A 24116-nucleotide genomic window follows, 5' to 3' on the forward strand; every position below is an offset into this window, starting at 1 on the left:
GATCAGGTCAATACCCCTCAGTATTTGGTCAATGCAGCTCATGGAACACAAGCACAAAGGAAAGCTTGTTGATAATTACATCACAGATTATCAGGGTGACAAAGTCTACAAAGCATAATGACTAATTGAGACTTTTGTAACTCAGTTCTTGTTTTACTAAACTGAGGCTGTCATTTGCTCAAAGGCCACAAAATGAGTCCACAGCTTAGCAGTGGTTTAGACTTAAAGAGCCTTCTGCTACTTTTAAAGTGGAGAAGCTACCAGCTTTCAAATTTTGTAATGTAGGCATTTGTAAACATGTACTTTATTTTACTAATATATTGGAGTTAACATTAAGTCAGATTATGCAGAATTATGGCTAGCAGCAAAGCTTCCCTATCATCAATTTTATTTATTCATTCATTCAAAATATCTATAATCCACTTTTTAGGGTAAGATGGTATACAATAACTTAAAATCACAAAACAGAAGAATACCTATGAAGAACTTTGAATTAAAAATTATAACCATGCAATGTTCTATACACAATGCCCTCACTGGAATCCTAATTGCACTATAGGCCAAGGGAAGCAGGTGAGTCTTTAGGACCTATTTGAAGTCCTCTAATGATGGGGTCTGGGAAACAACTATTGGAACAGTTTTCCACAAACATGGCCATTACCGAGAAGGGCCTGTCTCATCTGGGCATCAGCCAAATTGCTCTTGGACAGGCTTTATTCTAATGTGCAGATGAAGAAGCCTTGGGATGGATAGTAGACTGGTAGAATCCCCAGTCTTTCCCACTGGCCCAGCACAAAATGCCGACACTATGATACTACTGACACCTACCCTTTTGACTTTTAAGCGCCAACTAAAGACAATTCTGTTTCATAACTATTTTGATTAGATGATCCCTGTTACTGCTGTTTAAATATTTTTAATTGCACTGCTGCTAACCTGTTATAATAGTATTAATATTAATGATCTTGTTTTTTCTTTGGGTTATGTTTGCATATTGTATTAATTTTATTTTGTGTATTCTGTTCTATTGGATTTTGATAGCACTGTGATTTTAGTGTTATTAGTATTAATTGTCTATTGTCTTGTGTGTTCTATATTATGTCTGTTGTATGGATTTTAATGATGTGGGCCACCCGGAGAGCCTATGGCTAATGGAGCACCATACAAATCAAACAAACACACACTAGGAATCACACAGATAGGGATCCTGGAGAGAGCAAAAATAATATAGACTACAGAAACTTCCCCTCTCTGGTCCTCCTGTCTCTGCTGATGCTGTTTCAAATACCCTGAGCAAGGTGGGGAAAGGGTGGCAAGATGACACCAGTGTCCTCACCTGCCCCTGAGAGTATCCAGGTCTGTGTGTTTGCAATTGCAGGAGCCAGAGATTTTTAACTATTCAAAAGTATGTATTGCTCCTGTCCATATCAATAGTGTATGTTGGTATATGATAGTAACATGCAGCAATACAACTGCAAAGAAGGCTGTGTTGTTGTGCCATTTGCCAGACCACTATTCACACTATCATATATTATTCCTAGCATACCCAGTGTCTTCATTATATTTTGCAGGACAACAAAAGCATATGTTGTGAAAGGATAAATTCTGGTTGCCACAATTATAGTCAGAGGAACAGTTTTTCAGCAGCTGTTATATTTTATGAGGAGGGAATCAAAAACAATCTCACTTATTCTTTGCAAGGCATCCTCATTTTCCCTCTTCTTATTTTTCTATCCATTTCTCCCCTATCTCCCTCCAATTCTAGTGCTGGAACCTCGAGTTTTCCAGGTGCTTGGCATTTGGATCAGACATATAGAAATATTAAAATAATCATAGCTTGAATTAGGTTACAAGAAGCTGCATCAGTTAATTGTAAGAGCAGAACTGTATGAGGTTGTGCATTTTTATCAGATAACAGAGTCAAAGCTCCATTTCTCTGTCCTCAGACTAATTTTTTACACATGCAGTTCAAAGTACAAACAGCAGAGCATTTAATCCAATTTAAATTATCCCCAGTCTGAAATCAATAAACATCTTTTTATTGATGTGTGTGTGTTGAGAGCTGGACCTTTTGTGTGCCTTGCATTAGGAAAATGCATTTGTGATATGGTTCAGCTTCACGTATAGCTGCATTGAAGTATTAGAACAGGCATGATGGGAATGATAGCTTGTAACCTAGCCAATGCTTCAGTCATTTATATATTCAGTGGTATCATCTGGAATTATTTTTAACTTGAGTTTGCTTTGGTATTAGCTCTACTTCCATGTTCCACTAGACATTTTACTAGGTAAGAAGTAAAGGTCAAAACTGCTGGTCATCCAAGAGAGAGAACCATGGGAAAAGGGGATGCCAGCAAGCCCACTCTTTAAAATGCACACTTAGATTGAGGGTTTGAAAGCAGTTATACAAGTAGGATAGAGAAACCAGTTGACTTGTTCAAAGACTTTCCAAAGAAACAAAAGTGGTGAAGAAGCCAAGGCAACTTTCTGGGGGAAAAAAGCGGGGCTTAGGGTAGAAAGCCAAAAAAGCATTCAGGACTCTTAGTTTCAATAAATATTTTCATTTAATATGTACCAAGCAATTGACTTGAGGATGTGAAGGCAGGAATTCTGGCTTTCACACAACCAAGGCTTCCATAGGAACTGAGATACTCTATTTTATATTTATATAGAAATTTATCTCCTTATATTCAATTGAAACTGGAAGCCAGGCTAGTCAATACAACTTCTTTTTCCATGGTTGTTAAGTGCTGCCAGTTTTGCAGACATAAGACAAGCAAGGTAGAAGCTAGAAGACAACATGGAAGACACAATAGAGGTGATTCTGCTACAGCAATTACAACAACAGCAATGGCTAAGCAGCAAAAAGGGGCCTACATGTGAAAAGTTCATGGGTATAAATTACTTCTAAATGAGAAGAATAAAAGTCTAATTTAAACTTGCTTACTTTGGGCACAGAAGCATTAAGGAATCGATAGAAAATAAGAAATGCATATTCTGGGTTCATCAGCAGATGGAGAGAGGAGGAAGAGTTTCTAATATTCATAGCTGTTTGCAGGCGTTCGCATTCTGCAGCTTACACAGACATCACCTTGAACTTTCTTCTTGGTGATTACCCACATTTCTCCCTGACAATTGATGAGCTTGACTATCTCGTTAAAATGCCAAATATATAATTTGTGACACACCTTCCTCCCCAGCATCTGGGTAACAGCAAAGCATTACCCTGGCTCACATTTAAAAAGAGGAGAGAAATCAGCCTTAGGGACTTTTAGTAACAACAGCTAAATGAATTCCCATGTTCGGAAGCAGTAAACTTCATACCAGAAACTGGGATAATAGGAGAGAAAAAAAGAATGAGAAAGAGTTTCCTTTTTGTACTGCTTGCACGCTCCCAAAACCACCTGCCCAATCCAGCAGAACTCTCTTGATATTCTTCCTTATAAAGATGCAAAGAACCATATCTGGGGAAGAGCCTAAACTCTGCGGTAGAACACATGCTTTCCCTAGCTTCAGTCCTTGCCATCTTCAGCCAGGGCTGGGAATTTTTTTCTACCTGAAACCCTGGAAAAATGAACAATAGTCTGGAACCATGCCACAATAAGCAATCACTTAGAAACAAAGAAACAGAAGGAGTCAGAAGGGTCCTACTGGGCCATCTAGTCTGACCCCCGCTCCAGCCGGCTCTGCTCACAACATGCCCATCATGTGCATGTCTAGCCTATCCTTGAACACCCTCACCGATGGGGCCTCAACCACCTCCCGTGGAAGTCCATTCTATATTCTTGGGGTCCTAACTGTCAGGAAATACTTCCTGGCATCTAAATTGAACCTTGGTTCCCTGAACTTCACTCCATTGGAGCACATCCTGCCTTCCTCAGCAGCGGAGAACAGGTCTCTACCCACCTCTGTGACACCCCCTCACATACCTGTATATCACCAACAGATTCCCCCTTGAGTCTCCTCTGTTCCAGGCTGAAGAGACCCAGTTCCCTCAGTCTCACCTCATACGGCTTTCCCTGCAAACTGGCCACCAACCTTGTGGCCCTACACTGCACTGACTCTAACCTGGCTATATCATTCCTGTAACGAGCGGCCCAAAACTGAACACAATACTCCAGTTGCGGGTGCACCAGAGTTGTATAGAGTGGTAGTAATACCTCTCTCAATCTAGAAGCCACGCTTCTGGCTATGCAACCAAGGGTGGCGTTCGCCCTTTTGACTGCCGCATCACACTGCTGACTCATGTTTAGCCTGCAATCAACCAGCACTCTGAGGTCCCTTTCACACGTGCTGCTCTCCGCCACTTGTCCCCTAACCTGTACTTATGAAGCCCATTCCTATGCCCCAAGTACAAGACCTTGCACTTATCCACATTGAACACCATCCTGTTGTCTCCTGCCCATTTTCATAGTCTGTCCAGATCCTTTTGGATCTAGAGTACCTGCTCCTCAGTTGCAGCCACTGCCCCTGTTTTAGTATCGTCTGAGAATTTGATCAGCAAACCGTTCACTCCTTCTTCCATGTCGTTGATGACTCTGTCACTTGACTCTGTATGAAGCATCTTCCCATGTTCAGCAGGGTTCTCTCAACCCTGACTACATGTCTTAGATGGAAAATGACTTTCTTCCTAGAGACAACTGTCCATTGATTCACAACTTACCTGGTCAATTTGTGCAACCGGGTAATAAAAATATCTATTAGTCTTAAACCATAATTAAAAAACAGACAACTTTGCTTTAAGAATTGTCTCCTTGAAGCAATTTTGGCAACTAACCTTGAAGTCCACCTAGTACACCAGCATCAAAAGCATCAAACACTGGTTCAGATCAAGATTTCAAGGACTAAATAGCTTTTCTTTTTTTAACAGCAACCTAACTTGTAAGTCCAGGTTTACCTTTCTGGTACAGAGCTATTAATAAATGCAAGGGCACATTTCAAAGGCTTGCAGGCCACACTAGACTTGCAAGATACTAATGGAATATTATGATTTTAAAGCCTTTCCCTCACTCTCTAATGACATATGTTGGGCGAGGGCAGAAGTGATCAACTTTATTGCTGCTTAGGCCAGAACACAGCCTCTTACAATGACAGTAAGTGCTTTCGGCTTTTTAGGTTAACGGGAACATAATAGACCTGTTTTCGTCTCCAAGTCATCAGTGAAAGCCAGGTTCAGTAAAGAGCAATGGGACAGAGTTCACACCCAGCCCACAGTGAGTGGCATGACTTAATCAAGGTCAGAGAGGCTAAATTTGTATTTCTGCCATGCCAAGAGGCTGGCAGCTAAAACATTCAAAACATCATGAGGGATTTTATTTTAATGGGTGCCTTGTTATGGTAAATAACCCATGCAGGTTATTCAGCAACTGCAGTGTGTGTGTGTTTAAAAGATGCTGTAAAATAAATATACAGTATACATGAGATTCTTATCTGCATGTTTTTTTTGACTAGGAAGAATATTTAGAAACGAGTGCCACAGTCACACTTATCATGAGCCAGTAGGAGTCAAGAGCAGACTATATTCAAGGTGAGACAACTCTGTGAAGTTGTAAAATAAAACACATTAAAATCAGAGCTGCTCATTAAACTCTGACTGTTTGAGACATACAACACATTACAGATATGAAAGCAGCATTAAGGTTCTAAATGAAGCATGTTGTGACAGAATGCAATCCTGCAGTGGTAAACATGTATTACTCATTGGTAAAACAACCACGTCTCCATAAAAGTGGTATCCATAAAAGTAATACTAAAAATGACAATCCCATTTAAAAACAACTTAATAGTAGCTATTTTACTATTTTAAACTTCTGTGGGTTGCTTTTCTGGATATGCTTTTAGTGGCAGCATTTATAAACAAATAAATATAAAAGCCAGCAAAAGTGAAACTCAGTGAAAAGGAGTTCTGTCTAAGTGGCAGCACTATTCTCAAATCACCAAACTTCCTTACTAAAGAATGTGTGTTTGAATAAGAAGTACAACAACAGAGCTAGCAGCAATTCTCAGGGAAGCCCCATTTGAGGACCAAATTACAAGCCATGCTAATCAGGTAGTGCAAGGGTCCTCAACACTTTTGGACACATGGCAATATTTGGGAATTTGAGAAAGTGTTACCACAAAATGACTAACCGGTGCATTGCCACTTCGGCATCTATCTGTCATGTCTTAGGCTACATCTTATTCCAGAAAACTTGTTTTGGGTCTATTGAAATCTCTCTTGAATAAGGAATTGTCTGATTTGGAGAACTGCATTCTTTTAAACATGTACAGTGGTACCTTGACTCACAAACTTAATCCGTTCCAGGACTCTGGTCATGACCCAAATTGGTTGTGAGCCAAGTTAAATTTCCCCATGAGGTTCAGTGTAAATAAGGTTAATCCATTCTGTAACCATTTTTTTAAAATCAGAAAAATGTGAAGCAAAGTAACAAAGAACTACAAAGATCATGAGCATCTCCCCCCCACCCCGAGAACAAGCACGGCCATCTCCCCACCCCCCCCAGCACGACCAAGAACACACCTGTCATCCCTGCCTGTGCCCGTCATCCTGGTGTGTGTGGGGGAGAGAGACGGGTGCGAGTGGGGCATGCTGGGGGTGAAGACGGGCACAATCATGCTGGTCGTGGGGGCCGAGATGGCCGAGATCACAGTTGCACTTCCGCAGGAAAGCCGGCGCAATCAGAGATGCGCTCCTGCAGGAAAGCCGGGCACAATCACGGGCACAATCTCAGCCATCTCCCCATCCCCAACCAGCACGATCGCGGCCATCTCCCCACCCTCCCCGAGTGGGGAGATAGCCACGATCATGCTGGGGACAGAGGGGAGAGATGGCCGAGATTGCACCTGTTTTTCCTGCAGGAGTGCGTCCGTGATCACACACGTCTTCCCTGCACAAATACAACTGCTATCGTGACCATCTCCCTATTTGGAGGGGTGGGCAGATGGCTGCGATCCTGGTTGCCACCCAATGTGGAATTTGCAACCCACATCAAAATTTTCATGAAATTTTTGTTTGCAACCCAGTTTGGTCATGAACCAAGGCGTTTGTGAGCTGAGGTACCACTGTCTATGGTAATGTCCAATAGTTGCTTCTTTAGAAGGTTATTATACTGATATATTTCATACTGTAACAGTCTTTAATATTGACATATTCACACTCTTTTGAACTATTTACCTGCTTCATGGAAATTAACAAATTGTCAGTGTAAATGGATTCTTTGCACCCTTCTTGGCTTATAGCACAACATCAGATGCATAAACAGTCACCTCATACAATGCAATAGACTGAGGACTTTACACTGCTTATTTGAATGGGTCCCATAAGGATATTATTGGGATGTTTAGTCCACTTTTGTGGGAACCTATGTATAATGTAGAGAAAGTTGTATGTGTTTCATACATATTACTATAGATATATAATAATCCATGCATATATATGTATGTATGTATGTATGTTATTTAAGTTTAGTATGCTGCTGAGTTTTATTTACTCTTGTCAAGTGTGCATGCCCCTGATTCAGATCAGGACCCACTGTGCTCTGGTGGAGGCACATTTGTCTCCAATATCCATCTCCCATGGGGAGTTTGAGAAAGATAAAAATCTCCACTGATACCAAAGGAAACATTTTTAAAAACTGCCCCTCGTGTGTGTGTGTGTGTGTGTGTGTGTGTGTGTGTGTAAGAGAGAGAGAGAGAGAAGTTTCAGGTTAGAAAAGGGGATGGGAAAGATACATAATTAGCATAGATTGGCACTCATTCTTTAACATTTAGAACTTCTAGCAATGAAGAATCCAAAGTAAAGAAACGGTCACTGAGTATAACAGTCTACAAGCCCAAGCAAGGCTTGCCAATCTTATTGATGTCAATAGTCTTACAAGTCTGAAAAGTGACAGTGCTTTAGTCAGCTGCTGAGACATTAATATGCTTTTCAGTATTGCAACAATACTGTGAAAATACCAGCTAGATTGGAAAAGGTAGTGCCAAAGAAGACTTTCTGGAAGTTATATAGAAAAACAATAAGGTTGCAGAAAAACATTAGCCTTTTCTCATTTGCAAATAGGATAATTTACTAGTAATGCACAGCACTCAACACGCTGTACATTCCCCATCACAAATACAATCTATGCTTAGCTCTCTTTGAAAACAGGTACAACTGTCAAGTTGGTTTTCTTATTTGATATGTAATCTATGTAGTGAACATACACACCAGCTTAATTTTGAAATTTCAGCCTCCAGGGGAAAGATGTCATATTGTTTGGAATGTTTTCAGTGCCTCTTAAAAATGGATGTGGATTACTACTCGAAATGTAAATGACTGTCTTCTCTGCCATGCTTACTTTCATTTTGACACACAATCATCAAGGCAGACAGTGTGTTACTTAGTATTTTGCATTTCCCTTTCCCTTTTGAAAGATGGATGTGGAGATGCAAGTGATAGCTGGAACACAGATATGTGTTCTTAAATTTGTGTGTGCTAAATTTCACTCTGATGTTGCTCTGTTCAACAGAATGAACATACTTCGAAATGTGCCGAATTACAAATGGAAGACCAAATATATCAGTAAATAGAACTGTCACTTTGCTTGGGTAAATATATGGTACCATCAGCACACTAGTACTGATTTCTGTGTAAACTAAGCAGCAGCAGTATTTTTTTTAAACAACAGTCACATAGGTTTTGGAAATAATGTATTCCAGATCCAAAACATCCTTATATAGTTTCTTAATTAAGCAGATGAAATACTACCACACCATGCCAATTTTGGGTCCCAGCCTCCAGAGAAAGGAAAATTCTTTCCTGAGCAGGAAGATAGCTGTCATCGAGAAATACAAATAAGAACAGATGTACACTCCATTGCATGTAAATAACAGTACATTCATACAGACCCACAGTGTACATACACATGGGACACAGACTGTATGCACATGGAGTGTAATGTGAGGACATCCCTAACTACAAGAGGCTAATACCGTTGTCTATAAATTCTTTTCTTACAAGAAAACAGTCTTCCCAAGGAGAAGTTGAATGCCAATTCAATCAAAATGCATATAGCATCATCGCATGCAGCTTACTCAAATAATTTATGCTTTATTTATTCTTACATTTATTAGTGTAATCATCACTATTATTATTTTGACCCATAAAATCTCACCCAAAGGTCACACAAGACGAACCTGATTTTGCTAACAGCCATATTTCTTTCTACTTTTTGAAATTCAGGGGACAATTAAAGTTTCAGCAGTTGAAAATTATCCATTAATTAGAGCTGGAAGCAAGCACCCATGAAATACAGGTGATAACCATAAATCAGAACAATTAGACTGTCTAGAAAAGCAACATGATCAAATCAAGACTCTTACTACCAGCTGCTCACATAATCGGAGGTTGCAGTGTTTTCTGTTCAGGGAGATAACTTTAAAATAGGATGATATTGGAATTTCAACTTATAAAGATAATCTTAAGAAATGGTGCTCACTGGGGCTCTGATGCAGACGGAACTTTAAGGAAACATACATTCATTGCATTCTACCTCTTGCCCAACATCCACCCATTCAGTCCTATTGCCATGTGTGAGACTGTAATTTTTCAGTACATTAGTAACATCCATGAAGACATGGGGTGAAGTATATTGTGTCTTCCGGAAATAAGAAGCAGAAATCCAACACAAGCATGAGGTAAGCTAGAAAGCATCTGAAAGTTAATACAATAATAAATATATGATTTTGATATGTCTAAGCAAATTGTCTTTTAGGTTTCCACAGAAAGATACAGTGTTGTTAGGTGTATATCTAACTTCCTGTTCCATGCCTTACACCCAGAAACTCTTAAGAGGCTTTGGATTGGAAATATACAGGAAGAGTTACTGGAAGTGACCATTCAAATGTTCATATATTTCCCCTGGATGTTGTACCCCAAAAATATATTAGAGGGTTAATCCATGAATCCTTTATATTCTCAAGGATATTTATTTTATGGGTAAATAAAAGAAAGTCACTGATCAAATAGGAATCCTGGTGAATACGTGTTTGAAGAAAAAGTAATCTATAGGGACTATTTTTCATTCAATTTATGTCTCAATCATCAAATAAGAGTTGAAGGACCATTTCAGATCTGAGTCTTGTTCTCCCTTGTACAGTGTGCAAGGACACATTTTAGCTGTTCACTATTTTCAGTCCGATAATGCAAGACAGTGTGATTGGATATATATTATGCAGTCATCCAGTTATTTTAAGCAATGTCTCTCTTATTCAGTTAAGTAACATTTGATCAATGATTACTTTAAAAATTATATTAATTGCATGCTGTAATCAACAAAGAATGATAAAAAGAATGATAAAACTGAGTCAAAAGATGGGGAATATCCCCATTTACTAGTGCCGCTTAGGAACAAACTGCTTTTCATTTTCATTTTCTATGCTCTGCAAGCTGTGGTATGTCACCCCACCCTTCCTGGGGATCAGCTTCAACATTTATTTTTTATGCTACAAAGAGCACTTTGTATGAAACTGGAAATCCATCTTTCATAGTTAGCTGCATCTTAGGTCAAGTGCTGCTCAGTAAACATTCATAGAATTGCACATGACAGGTAATATTTCATAATGGCTTCTTCATCCGTGTGCTTCTTATTCATAGTGCTGAATCACAGTACAGAGATTTAAAAGGGCATAATTGCCCATTGTACATTAAGGAATTAAAATGTATATGAAGTTAATTGGAGACATAGTGCCAAATTCAGACTTTGCTTTGTATCTGAAAGGAGAGATTTTGTTTACTGTGTTGTTTTTAAAAATACAATATACGAAAAATGCAATCAAGTGGATTCCTACACATGTTTACTCAAAAATTAAGTCATGCTGTGCTCAGTGGGGCTTCTTCCCAAGGAAGGGTGCAGAGGCCTACTGCCTTAGGGCTGCTTTCCAAAAAGCGATGAAATTGCTAACAACAAGCACATGCATTTTGTTCCAAGTATATACTGCTCCGTCTAGAAGCTAAGAGTATATTTGCTTGAAGGGCTTTTAATAAAGCTAGGCAATGCTGGCAAAGCAAGTGACATAGCATATGTTTTTATGTTGCATTAGAGGAAGATGCAACATGATCTGAGGCCTCACAGCTCATGTACAAAACACGAGATGTCGATTTTGCATTCTGGGTGAGTTTCTTATGTTCTGCAGTGGAAACAGCAAACATGGATGAACTCTGTGAAGAAAACCAGAGTTGAAATTCACACAAGCAGTCCCCTTTGTCTGCAGAATTGTACCATACTTGAATGTTGGATTTTTAACACCGAGCATATTTACTTGAAATGAAGTCCTACTGACTTCCAAGTTATGATTAGGCTTACTTGGAATCCATTTCTAGGAATAAGAGTTTCTGATGTTTTGACCCAGAATTTTAAACACTGTTTTATAATTTTCCATTACTGTTTCAAATCAATATAAATGCTTCCTCAATTGGAATTCATAAGGGAAGCAGTATAGTAGGGGGGAGGTGAAACTAAAATAGCACAGGCTGTAAAATCCAAGTGTTAGCACATTATTTTATATGCACTTCCATTCATACAAAAGGCTTACACATTCAGAACACTGTAATGCAAGGTCTGAATAAGAAGGCATTCATCACTGTCCATATTACATTATGAGCTGATCTACAGAGTGTCACTGAGAGAAAATCCCCATTTTTATAATTTCAGGATAAATTATGTAGCATCTCTTTTGCATTTTCAGACACTTGTACAAATTCCAGTATAACATAGCGAAATGTTATAGAGACCTGATACATAGAAACACAGAAACAGAGCGAGTCAGAAGGGGCCTCCTGGGCCATCTAGTTTGACCCTTGGCTCGAGCCAGCTCTACTCTAGACATGCCCACCATGAGCATGTCCAGCCTGTCTTTGAACACCCTCACCGATGGGGCCTCAACCACCTCCCGTGGAAGCCAATTCCATACTCTCGGGTTCCTAACTGTCAGGAAGTGCTTCCTGGCATCTAAATGGAACCTTGGTTCCCTGAGCTTTGTTCCGTTGGAGCGCCTCCTGCCTTCCTCTGCAGGGGAGAACAGGTCTCTACCCATCTCCGTGTGACATCCCCTCACATACCTGTAGGTCGCCAACATATCCCCTCTTAGTCTCCTCTTCTCCAGGCTGAAGAGACCCAGTTCCCTCAGTCTCGCCTCATATCCATCCTCTGCAAACCGGCCACCAACTTTGTGGCCCTACGCTGCACTGACTCTAACCTGGCTATATCCTTCCTGTAATGAGGGGCCCAAAACTGAGCACAATACTCCAGTTGCGGGCGCACCATAATACCTCTCTCGATCTAGAAGCAGAAGCATCTGCTGAATTAAAATCAAAACTGTGCACAAATGCCCTCTTGAAATTCTCCATCTTGTTTGTGGGCAGAAAAGTTATGGAATTAATATCATCAACATTCATTAGGGAGATGAGAAATTCTCCATCAGTTTTTCATACACTCAATGTTTGTATGGGCAACGTTGTAACAACAGTGTCTTTCTTTTGTTTAATCCCTTCAGGGTTTTCTCCCTTGCCTTGTTTGCACTGCCATTGCAAGTGGCAATAGAACCATCTTTGCCAGAGGCATGCGCCCCATTTTGTTTCCTCAACTATGTATGGGTGTGAAAGCTGGACAGGCAAGAAACCTGACAGGAAGAAATATGGTACTAGAGAGCTGTGTGAACACCCTGGTCTGACAGAAAAGCAAACATGCAGGTCTGAGATCAAATCAAGTCAGAAGCAAAGATGATTAATAGAAACTCTTGTACTTTGGGCACATCATGGGAAGGCAAGACTCACTGGGGAAGGCAATACTGCTAAGGAAAAGTTCAAGGCAAAAGAAGAGGAAGACCAACTATGAGATACATCAATTCCATGAAGAAGTCTCAACCTCGAGTTTATAGGAAACTCCAAAAAGGACATTTTGGAGAGCATATGTGCATAGGGCTGGCATAAGTCAGAAACAATTTGACAGCACGTAATAACAGAAATGGAATACACTCATTGCATGGGCATTCCTGCATTGTGGGTGCATGGCAGGCATGCTGGTCTTTTGCTAGGCTGGCACTTGAGCCCACATCTTCAAGATCCCTTATGAGGATCCCTGATTTGAGTAGAAGGTCCATCCCTCCTCCTGGATCTAGTGAGATGCTTCCAACACCACTCTGCAAAGTTGTAACAGAATGAAAGAACTGTGATGGGTAACACTTATCACATATAAAATTTCTTCCCAAAGCACCAATGGAAGTAAAGAATCTTGCTATGAGGCATTTTTGCTCAGGCAAGTAAAATACTTTTCCAGTTGCTAACTTTTTTTCACAGTAAGGTGAAACATTATATAGCAGATGAGAGAGGTGAAAATCAACTGTGGCACTGCTGAAGCTGAAGACCAGTGCCTGTGCTTAAACCACAGCAATGGGCCAGAAGGAGTCAATTCTCCCTTGGCCTTCCACAACGTCCTGTCTCAAAAGCTACCTGTACCTCTCCCATTGGCCTGCATGTTCCAGAAGCCTTTTGTCTCCCATAATGCCAAGGCGGCACTCCGCCAGAATTGTGTGTGTGCGCATGTGCATATGAGGTGCAGATGGCACAGGCAGTCCTTTTGCTTTTAACCCATCAGTGCTCTTGGATTAAATGACAAAATGACAAGAGTTGGTTCTTCCACTGGTGGGTGAAAATGTCTGCTGGAGCACGCTGCAAACACTGCTGCCACCTGCAGTAGTGGCACACCCTGCCCTAAAGATGGATAGTGAAAGACAAAAAAACCCAGCTGTGGGCAGTTTGAAAACCTGTAAGTCTTCGGGGTCCTGAAAACTGTTACCATTTTCAATTCCCTCATACTGAAGACTCTGCTACCTCCTTTCCCCTTGTTATCACCTCACAAGCTCTGGACATTTACTGAAAATGCCATGCAGAACTTACACCACAAACACTTACACATGGGATGAATTCTGCATGCAGAGGATGCCTATTTCTTCCTCTTTTTACGGTTTTTAAACACGCTCATCTTGTAAATATTTATTTACTAGTTAAAATAAAATGGCTGTAAGTCGTCTGGAAACAGGTGCTCTCTTAAATTACACTTCATAGCAGCTTAGTGGTTTAAATCTAACTTCAGTCACCCCCACACAACTTTCTCCATTTGTTTATGCAAGCCACAGCCCAGGACCCCTGTGAGGGCAGCACCACAGTGCGCCAAAAGTGACATTCAGGGAGAAGCACATGCACGGCTCCATAGACGAATGCAGCTGTTCCTCACCAGGGCCCTAGGAAGCAAGTAAATCATGCCGAGAGCACTTGGAAAGAGAGAGGCAGATGGAGGAGTACATAGGAGGTAGGAACAGTCCTCCAAATGTCTAGCGTAGTCGGTGCATAGAAAGAAAGAGAAAGGAATTGTTCTATAGAAGCTTAAAACAACCTTTTTATACACTGTGTGTTTGTAGTTTCTAGTTTCCTAAGATGCATTCTTCTGAACAGGATCTCCTCCAACAATATGAACAGATAGTTTAAAGAATGACTTACAAAGTAGATTTCCCTTCTGCAGGAACCTTGACAAACAAAGGAAAGCTTGAAATCAAAACATGTTCAGAAAAAGAGGGAAAAACAACACAGCAGAGTGAAAAAAAACACCTGAAAATAAGGAGGTTTGAAGTTGTATTGCACAGAAAAGGTTTTAGCTCATTTTTCTCACCACAGGTATTTATTTTAGCCGAAGCATCCCTCCCCCGCCACGACCCCCACTCCAAAACACTGCCTGTGATGAATCCAGACTGTATAGTCATTTGGCAATAATTCATTTGCTCACGGATAGGTAACCAATATCTAACAGCCAGATTTAGTGATGAAGTAAAGGGATAAGTGGCATAGGCTAGATACCCAAACAATAAAAAATAGAAGTACAACTGATAAATTACAGTAAAACAAGGAACTTGTAATGAGCTGTTTTGATTTATGATGTTAATTCTCATTTCACATAAGTAATCTATCTTAATACAAAATACAAAGCCTTCCTTCTGCTTTATTAAGTAATACATTTCACATTCCATAGTTTTAAAAAGAGGGGTGAGAATCAAGTATTTGGGTAATGTAGTGGATCATTTGCTTTAGATTAGTACAAGGTGAAATTTAAGCAACTTGCAGAGAAGTTGTAAGTGCCTGTTGTTTAGTTAATAGGGCTAAAGCTGGGATAAGGAGTGGTTTTCCTATTAAGTAAATATTGGCTAGATGTAACTTAGATGGTTATAAGAGTGTCATTATAAGAGCTGATCTTCCTATGAATAATTTGGTTTAATTTCAATACAAATGCATGTGCTGACATGCTTGGTGGTACTTCACGTCTTTCCTTCCCCTTACTGGACCAATAACTACCAGGAAGAAGTAGGATGTTAGGACTAGCGATGGGTAAGGAACTGACACTGGGAGTGGGATCCATCAGATACCTACAGTTCATTTCTCCAGACACTAGCCCACTTTCTTGTGGCTGTGAGTCCAACCCGGCACAAAGCATTTGGGCAGATGCCCACCAGAAATCAAACCCCACAGGAACGCTACACAAATGTCATTCCTCTTCCATGGATTAGCCTTATGCTGCATGTGCTGTGGAAGAGACTTGCGGATTGTGCAACCAGAGTTCCATGAGCATTCATGGACTTCCTCTTTCCTTGGTTTGCATCCTAAGTACAGGCTGAGCATGAGAATAAGTCCTACAGCAGAAGAGGGACAGGGTTCCAAAGAGATCTCTGCAGCCCTAGCTACAGCACTGTGCTGCTATTATGATTGGGTTCACACAACATGCTAAGTCACCATGGGTTCGTGTGTCATGTGAACCCACATTTCTCTTGGGGTGGTTAAAAAATCACCCTAGGTAGCCATAGCATATTGTAGAGCCTTAGGAAAAACTGAGCTACAGTCTACCAAAAAAACAGAAGAGATCTTCAGCAAGAGTGGCAAAGGGTTGCCTCTCTGACAAAGGAACTTTACACTCTTCCGACTTCTTCCTTCTCAAGTCCTGCTTGATCTTGATACTGTGGAAGTGCATGGTGATGGAAGGTCCTGCTCTGCTCTCCTGAGGGCATTCCCTGTAAAGATGATGGCACCCACTTTAGGCAGAGTGTCCTTATTGGTCACCTGTGCGGTGCAATGGATGTCCAAAGCATCGGTAATAATTTATCTTCCCTATTTTTACTTATAGGAGTCGCTTGCTTCCTTCTGACTTTGTGCAAGAATATTTTTAATTAAATAACTATCTGCATTGTTTCACAGACAACAGATAATTCATGCTTTAGGTTCAAAGTGTTACATGAGACATAAATTATAAAACTGACAAAGGCCCAGGGTGGTAGAGTTTCCCTAAATGGCAGTGTGCATGAACCTGCAAGAGCAGTTCACTTCAGAGAGATGAATGGAGTGCTGTGTATGTGCAAATGTCCAAGTGAGTGTTATCTCAGCGTACACAATCATCTGGGTATTAGTTAAAGATTTGTTCAGTATACCTGTGATTTACATTTTCAGGAAAAAGACCACATGCCGCTAACCTTATCCATTGTGGTAGATAAGTGCACTAATGGTAGTAATAGGGTTTCTATCTATTATCTTGTATTTGTGAAAAACAAAAACCAAAGAGGAAAAAAAAAGAAATGGTGATTACTTGTGTAAGGCATTGCACATTTAGCCTAATTGGACAATTTGAAGCATATAGCCAAGATTCTACTGATAGGTGCTATATGTTAATCTTTTAATATTCTTATAACAGCCCGGCATAGTATGTTTCTTATGAGCAGACACATCCAGATGTTTGCTTTGGTTGCAACTCTAATACAAAGCAAACATTTTGTTGCCACAAACCCTTTCATGCTTCTGTTTGCTTGTTCTGTATATGTTCCTCACTGCGTCTAAATTTTTTTCTCTTAACTGTATTAAATTTTATGAAGAGCTTTTGTCATTTTTATTTTCCACAGGAGACTAAGCTGAAAAATACAGGCATATTTCTGTTGCAGCTTATTTCTGATTTCAGAAGCAGCAGCAGCAGGAGAGGGTTAGGGGCAAAATCCTCTAGAGGTCTTTTTACCCATCAAGGAGGTGAAATCCAAAATTTCCAGTTGCTGTATTTATGACTTACAGTTATATTCTTATACATGAAAGGTGAATCAATGAAAATCCTGATGTTTATGAATCAATGGTGCTATGTTCTGAACTTGGGTGCCAGAATCAAAATAGCTGTTGTTTACCACCAGACTGGAAATTGTCCGCTTTACTTAGGAATGCATGTATTTGTGGAAACTGAAATCCCCCGACTGAATAGTAAGGAATCACAACAAGAGAAAAGTAAACCATAGATTACTGAAACCACATTTTGTTTCTGATTCCTGAAGGTGCATCGGAGACAACAGGATGTTTAGGATCTCTGTCTCTCAAGCAGAGAGTGAGATCCACCCTCAAAGAGGAAGATCTGCTCTTGCAAGCCTCCCGCAAGTGACTATGGAAAGATCCACAGCCAGTGTTTTCAGGCACTGAAACTCAAACTTCAGGGAAGACCAAATAGCACATGCCTGGAAGAAACTGGAAGAGGGTGCAGATCACTGGAATTCAACTCCCCCTTTTTTTCCTTATCGTGGACTTGGAAATAAACTACATAGCATTGAGGCTGACTAAGTTTGTATCTTTTTCTGTTCAAGCCATGGGAACAAAAAAGCTTTTGTTTTTAAGTAAACAGCATACAAAGGCAAAAAAATGAAAAAGGAAAAACTCCATAACCTCTGTCTGTTGTCCTGCTGGTGTGTGCTGGCAGGACACTGGAAAAGTCATGTTCCATTGCCAGTTTTTCTCTTTTTCTTCTTCACAGAATTGTTATTCAAAGGAGGTGAATTCCCAGAGAGAAAGGGAATGAGAACCAAAAGGTGGTTTGTCACCACACCTGGAATAAAGAGGTGTCTTGGAGAAACTGACTGACACACACACACACAGCAAGAGAGAGACCAACCAACTGAGTAAAGAGATATCTGCAATGCTATGATTTGTGTTGTGCAAGATCTCTTCTTGCTGATGCCAGAGTGTAGGACACAGAACCCAACCCAGCTTCATGCTAGATATTAGAAAAGCTTCCTCACTGTCAGAGCAATTCAAAAGTGGAACTAGTTGCCTAGAGAGGTGGTGGGCTCTTCCCCACTAGACATTCAAAAAGAAACTGGACAGCCAACTGAGTGGGATAGTGTAACCTGGTGTCCTGTAATGGCAGGGGGTTGGACCCGTGGTCTTCATGGCCCCTTTCAACTCTACTATTCTATGATTCTAAGAGCCAACTCCCATGACATGATTACAGAGAAAATACAGAAGATGTCTGTTCTGTGGACACACTTTTGGTCTGGAAGGGTGTTTCACTGAGTCACAATTCCTTTAGCAACCCAACTCTACTTGTGTGTCACATTCAGATCCCAAAGGGATTAATGTTTCATAGCCTGAGCTAGCAGGTCATGGAAATCTCCTTTTGGCATTTCCATCGTCACTGATCATTTCCAGTTTATACTACGTGGTCCCAATTGTGACAGCATTTTCTACTTAAGGAGACCACCTTCGATAAGCAAATTGAACACAGAGAATCAGCATGGAATAGGCAAAAATGAACCAGAAACTGGTTGCCACTGTCCAATATGGTCATTAGCTAAAACAAGCCAAACAACCCTTTAAAGCCTATATCCAACCTCAGGCTGGGAAGGCGGGTGCAAGTCAGAGAGCATGTGCAAGAGTTTGGGGGTACACTGGCTTCACGGAGCCCATGCAGGCATTCACACCCAAGCATTAGTGTGGGCTGATGCATGCAACTGGATGCTTGGCTGCATCATTACTGCCTCCCTCTGGGTGGGAAAGCCAGTCTTCTGTTGCCAGCTGCAATGTGGCAGCAGGAACAAGCTTGGGTATTACATTAGTAGCAGACATCAGGCTGGTCTATTGCCAAACTCTACAAGTATCCCCAAGGAAATGTTGTAGTACCTGAGAATAACTATATTATCATACTTGTCTAAACCATGTCTGATCCATTCAAGGAATTTTTACACTAAGCCTTCAAAGCAAAATGACCCAAGGCTAGCTGAACTCATTTTAATTTTCTGGAAGGATTCTAATGGGTTCCTGTATTAGGTAGCTCTCAAAAGCAGAGCTCCATAAAGATGAAAGCATAATCATTAAGGGAGTTTTGAGCTCCTCATGACTTTTTAGTAGTTCCCTTACCACCAACATATGTCAGAAGTAGTTACTTGGCCTTTAGCTGATTGATAGCTCTTTATTTCATGGCTATTTTGCTCTCTAGAAAAGTTACCTGATCCTGATGATGATGGCGACAATGAGGATTTGCCCTGACTTGGAGTTTTTCCAGAACTGAGACAGACAGATCCCATCAGATTCAGGAAATGTCTGAATCAAAATGAGGCTCCTCAGAAAGTAGACAGATTCTGAATCTGAACTCTCTTGAAGATTCATGATTTGGGGTGTCATACACAGAGCCTTCAAAAATTGATAGACTTCTCACAAAGCCTTCCATATCAGGAAGTAGCAGGTCAGGAAATGGGAGAAGAAGGGGTGCAATTTTGTGATTGGCAGCTCAAGCCGCCAATCACAGTAAATGGCTTTACTAAGGCTCTTTGATCTTACTGCTTAGGTGGTAGGATGCTGAACTACCAGGCCACAAGACTGATCCCATGTTCAAAGCTCTTCGCTGGTTCTCTCTTTGTGGAGCCAGTTTGTTAAGAGAGATTTCTGCAGTCTGTGGGATCTGGAAGGGCACAGCACTGGGTGCTTACTTAGAGAATGCAGGATGTAAAAGTACTTCTGCATCTGTTACTGTATGTTCCACATCTATTAGCCAACTTTCTCTTATTGCAATTTCTCCTAATAGCATGCCAAATGAACAGGAAAAGCAAAAGTCAGTTTTGACCTGCTTTTCATTCATCTCAACTTGTCAATTCCTGAATTTATAACTCTAACATTTTACAGATTTTTTAAGGTAGAAGACCACCTCCATGTTGCATGTAGTTTCCATAATAATTACCTACAAAAACATTGGGAATTAAGTATAGTGTATTTTGAAAACTTTCAATATGCAAATTCTAGATTTGCACAGTTCCCAGAACCTATTCATCTGAAACTTGTCAGGGTTGCTTGCCTGAGAAATAGAAACTACCCTTTGGAGCTTCTTTGGAGCTACAAGAACGCAACAGGTTTTCCTGTTGGCTCCATCCCTGTGGTCCTCAATCCTGACCAAGTTTCCCGGTCAGCCTTGCACCACATATAGCAGGGGTCTCAAACTCACGGCCCACGGGCCAATTGCTGGGATGGGCAGGGCACGGGGGAGGGCCCCTGCGGCCTTCAAAGCGCCGGCGGCACCCGGGCCGGCCGCGGGATGAGCGGCCCACCACCACCGCGGTGGTGGAATACTTGATGCGGCCCAGCCTCACCCAGACTCTACTTCCAGCGGCCCCCAGGTAAGTTGAGTTTGAGACCCCTGACATATAGAGTTTTGCAGCAAGGCCAAAAAGCTCAGTCTGGATCTCATCCCATGAGATTTTGTAAACTCTGAATGGGCTTTGGCATGAGTTTCTTTCTCACCACTCTTCCATAAAGCTTCACTTTGTGGAGCATCCAGATGATAGTTGATGCACTGAACATTCCTCCCTTCTCAACTATGGGATACCTTTAGCTCCTTCAGAGTTACAACTGGCATCTATGACTAATGTTCTCCTTAGCTTTGGTGGATGGACTTGTCCAGGCATAAGTCCAATCAAGTCATAGTCTTTCCGGGAATGTAAAAACATTTAAAAATTCTGGGTAATGACTTTTAAGGCGATTAATAAGTTATTGAATGTAAAAATTGAAGCAGACCCTGAAATAGCATGCTTGCCAATTTTTGTGAAAAGAAATGGTGACGGAATATCAAAGAATTAATAGTAAATTTGGTATCTGCAGCAAAATTGTTAATAGCAAAGAACGGGAAGGAGAAAGGGGATCTCTAATTTAATTGAATGGTATAAAGAAGTTTGCAATATAGCGGTTAATGCTGACATGTGAGATAAGGGTGAAAAAGAAATTGGTAAAGCAGAATGATTTTAATACTATATGGCATAAGTTAATTGAGTATATATTAATAAAAAGGGAGGGTAATAAACCCTTAAAGGATATATTGCAATTTTGGATGGAAGGAGGTTCCTTGGAAAGAGCAGAAAAAAAAAAAAAAAACCCTAGACAGCCATGATCCTGGTGAAGAGGTGGACTAAGGGTGATTTCTGTGGGATGTTTTTTTTAGTTTATTTTGTGCACCAAGTTTTTCTTTTAATTATATGGTTTTTTGTATTAGTTTTTGTAGTTTAAAGGAATATATATATATATAAAGCCATATTCTTTCCATGTAATAATGCATGTAACAGAGTTCCACTGAGGCATGAAGATCTGGATACTGAAACTGGGAGGAACTTTACGTTAATCCAAACTGAGATGGGAAGTTTTCTAAATCATTAATCCATTTCTGAACCATTGATATTAAGGTTTGAAAAGGAAGGGGAGAGGAGAAAAAAAAGGGGGGGATCCCAGTGCCTCCCCAATTTTCTGAAATTCCCAGGAGGAGGAATGGGAAAAACGTATGGGTTTTAAAGCATATTGTTCCAATATCCCCTCTCCATTTTTCTGTGTGTTCCCCCACCCCATCCCAGGCCTTCATATCTCTAGTCCACATATGGATCATATAGTCAGTTCCTGTAACTAGTCAGTCAACAACCCCACCTCTTTTAACTGGGTACTGAGCCAACTCTCATCACAACAAACACGATACATCAATACAAAATATAATCATTATAAGGGTTATCACAGATTATTTAAGCACCACCTGTGGTTAAATGTTGTTCCCCCAACAAAGGCAATTGAATTCCATTCTTATGGCAAATATTGGTGGAGTATTAAGTATGAAACACAGAACACTGGGTTGGTTTAGGTTAGGTAATCTTTAAGTTCGTTACATCTATACAAACGCAAATGTTGAAGTGTAATTACAAACTACTGTTTTGCATTTTGACAGTAAAATTAAATGCTCATTTAAGACTTTGTTATATATTCTTACTTGAGTTTATGAGAGAGAAAGAGAAAGTGAGATAGAATTATTGCCTGATATTTCTATGGTATGAAATTTCAGAGAATTCTGAAGTGCTAAAGCAGCAGGTAGCAAAAATTGAAAGTACACAGAGACTGTAAAATGCGTGTCTTAACCAACTTGTATGACTCTGATTAAGATCTTGAAGACAGCAGAAAACAAAATTAGTATAGTCTTTAAATGGCCTCTAGCAAGAATTGTATGCTTCACCTGCCTTTAATCCCCACATTGTTTGACATTTTCACTCTCTTTCTGCTACATTATGCCTCCTCTGAGTCATACGATCTTTGTCAGCCTTCTGGACACAGTAAAATAGCTTATATAGAGGCTATTTTGCAGTTCCCACAGAGGTATCGCGTCTGTGTATTCCTATAAATTCTTTCAGGTAATTTCCAATATACTTGAAGGGAAGTGAATGTGGGCAATCAGCAGAACTGGAGGTGAAACAGAAAGAAGAAATATTGCAATGAAAAGTTGGAAGTTGGAATATTCTAGAAGACACATTTTAGAGAGCTTTAGCTATTGGGCAGTCTAGAAATTACAAGATGATTGATTGATAGATATTCAGAATATTGTTTGTTATGCTTTATTGAACCTACCAGTGATACATAACAGAATAAACCGAAATACCTGGGGTGTTACCAGTCAGAGAGTGAATGCCCTGCCTTGGACATCTTAGCCTGATCCCTCTATAACATGTTGATAACATTTTAGAAGCCCATTGGCAGCACTTTTATTTATTTATTTTTCGATTTACATCCTGCCTTTTTCCTAAGAAGGGCTCAAGGCAGCTTACATCTCCTCCTCCATCTTATCCCCACAACAACAACCCTGTGAGGTAGGTTGGGCTGAGAGTCTGTGACTGGCCCAAAGTCACCCAGATGGCTCCATGGCTGAGCAGGGACTAGAACCCAGATCGTCTGAGTCCCAGTCCCATGCTCTTAACCACTACACCACACAGCACTTTTGTAGTGGTGGCTGCACCAAGAGACTGGGGTCGGGAGAGAATTCCTTTTAACAGTATCATTCCAGTAATTGTGAACAGGCTTCTTAGAAGACACAGGAAGCTATGAAAAAATAGCTCCTCAGCTCAGGATACTAGCTTCTTCAGCTGATTAGTACAGGCCTCTTATTTGCAAAACAGGTTGTCATTCTGAGCAACACGATGGTTGCAGAGCATCTACAGAGCAGAATCTGCTAGTGGGTTCATTTACTAGTTTGCTGAGCCAAGCCAACCAACTGGAGTCCTTGGGGGTCAACTGGCTAGCTGGGAAGCAAAAGATGCCAGGATGAGGGGGCAGTGTACCCAGGAGAGGAAAGAATGTGAGCAGCTGATCCATTGGCCTCTGAGTGATGAGAGAAGCCATCTCAGGTCGGGATATATGAGTGTGTTTGTGAATTCATTGATCTGGGTGTGTGAAAACGGATGCCTTAGGGTTTGTGTCTGCAGTTGTGATTTGCAGCAGTTTGAATGATTTTTTTTCTGCAATTAATGCAAGAAAAATATTAATGAAAATAAGTGATGTGAAAGAATTGCTAAACGATGAGTTCATACATCTTTAAACAAAAATGGGGACATAAATGTGCTTATTTATTTTCAGGGTTAGAAAGCTAAATGCCGTTAGAAGTGTACATGAAGTTTTCTTGGACATAGCCCAAGAAGGGGAGTGAGGGTGGGAGTAAGAAATGAAGCCAATCCAAGTTAGAATGTTGATTTAGACTAAAATTTGCAAAGACATCTCATGTTTTGTAATCTGCACACCCACACCTATTGTTGCCCACATTTGTTTAAATACCCTGTTTTGTATTTGCAATCTATTCCTATCTATTTAAAGGCTATCCAGGTGGCTTGTGGAGTTTTGTTTAGAAATTAGCTGGTATGGAGCTGGTATGGAATAGCTCTTACATTTTGGAAAATTTGTCCCAGCTTTGATGCTCTTCCTTTGATGATATGTAATGTAGCACAGTGCTTATTAA

This window comes from Varanus komodoensis, unplaced genomic scaffold (genome assembly GCF_004798865.1).
Source record: "Varanus komodoensis strain SLA01 unplaced genomic scaffold, ASM479886v1 scaffold5, whole genome shotgun sequence".
NCBI lineage: Eukaryota > Metazoa > Chordata > Lepidosauria > Squamata > Varanidae > Varanus > Varanus komodoensis.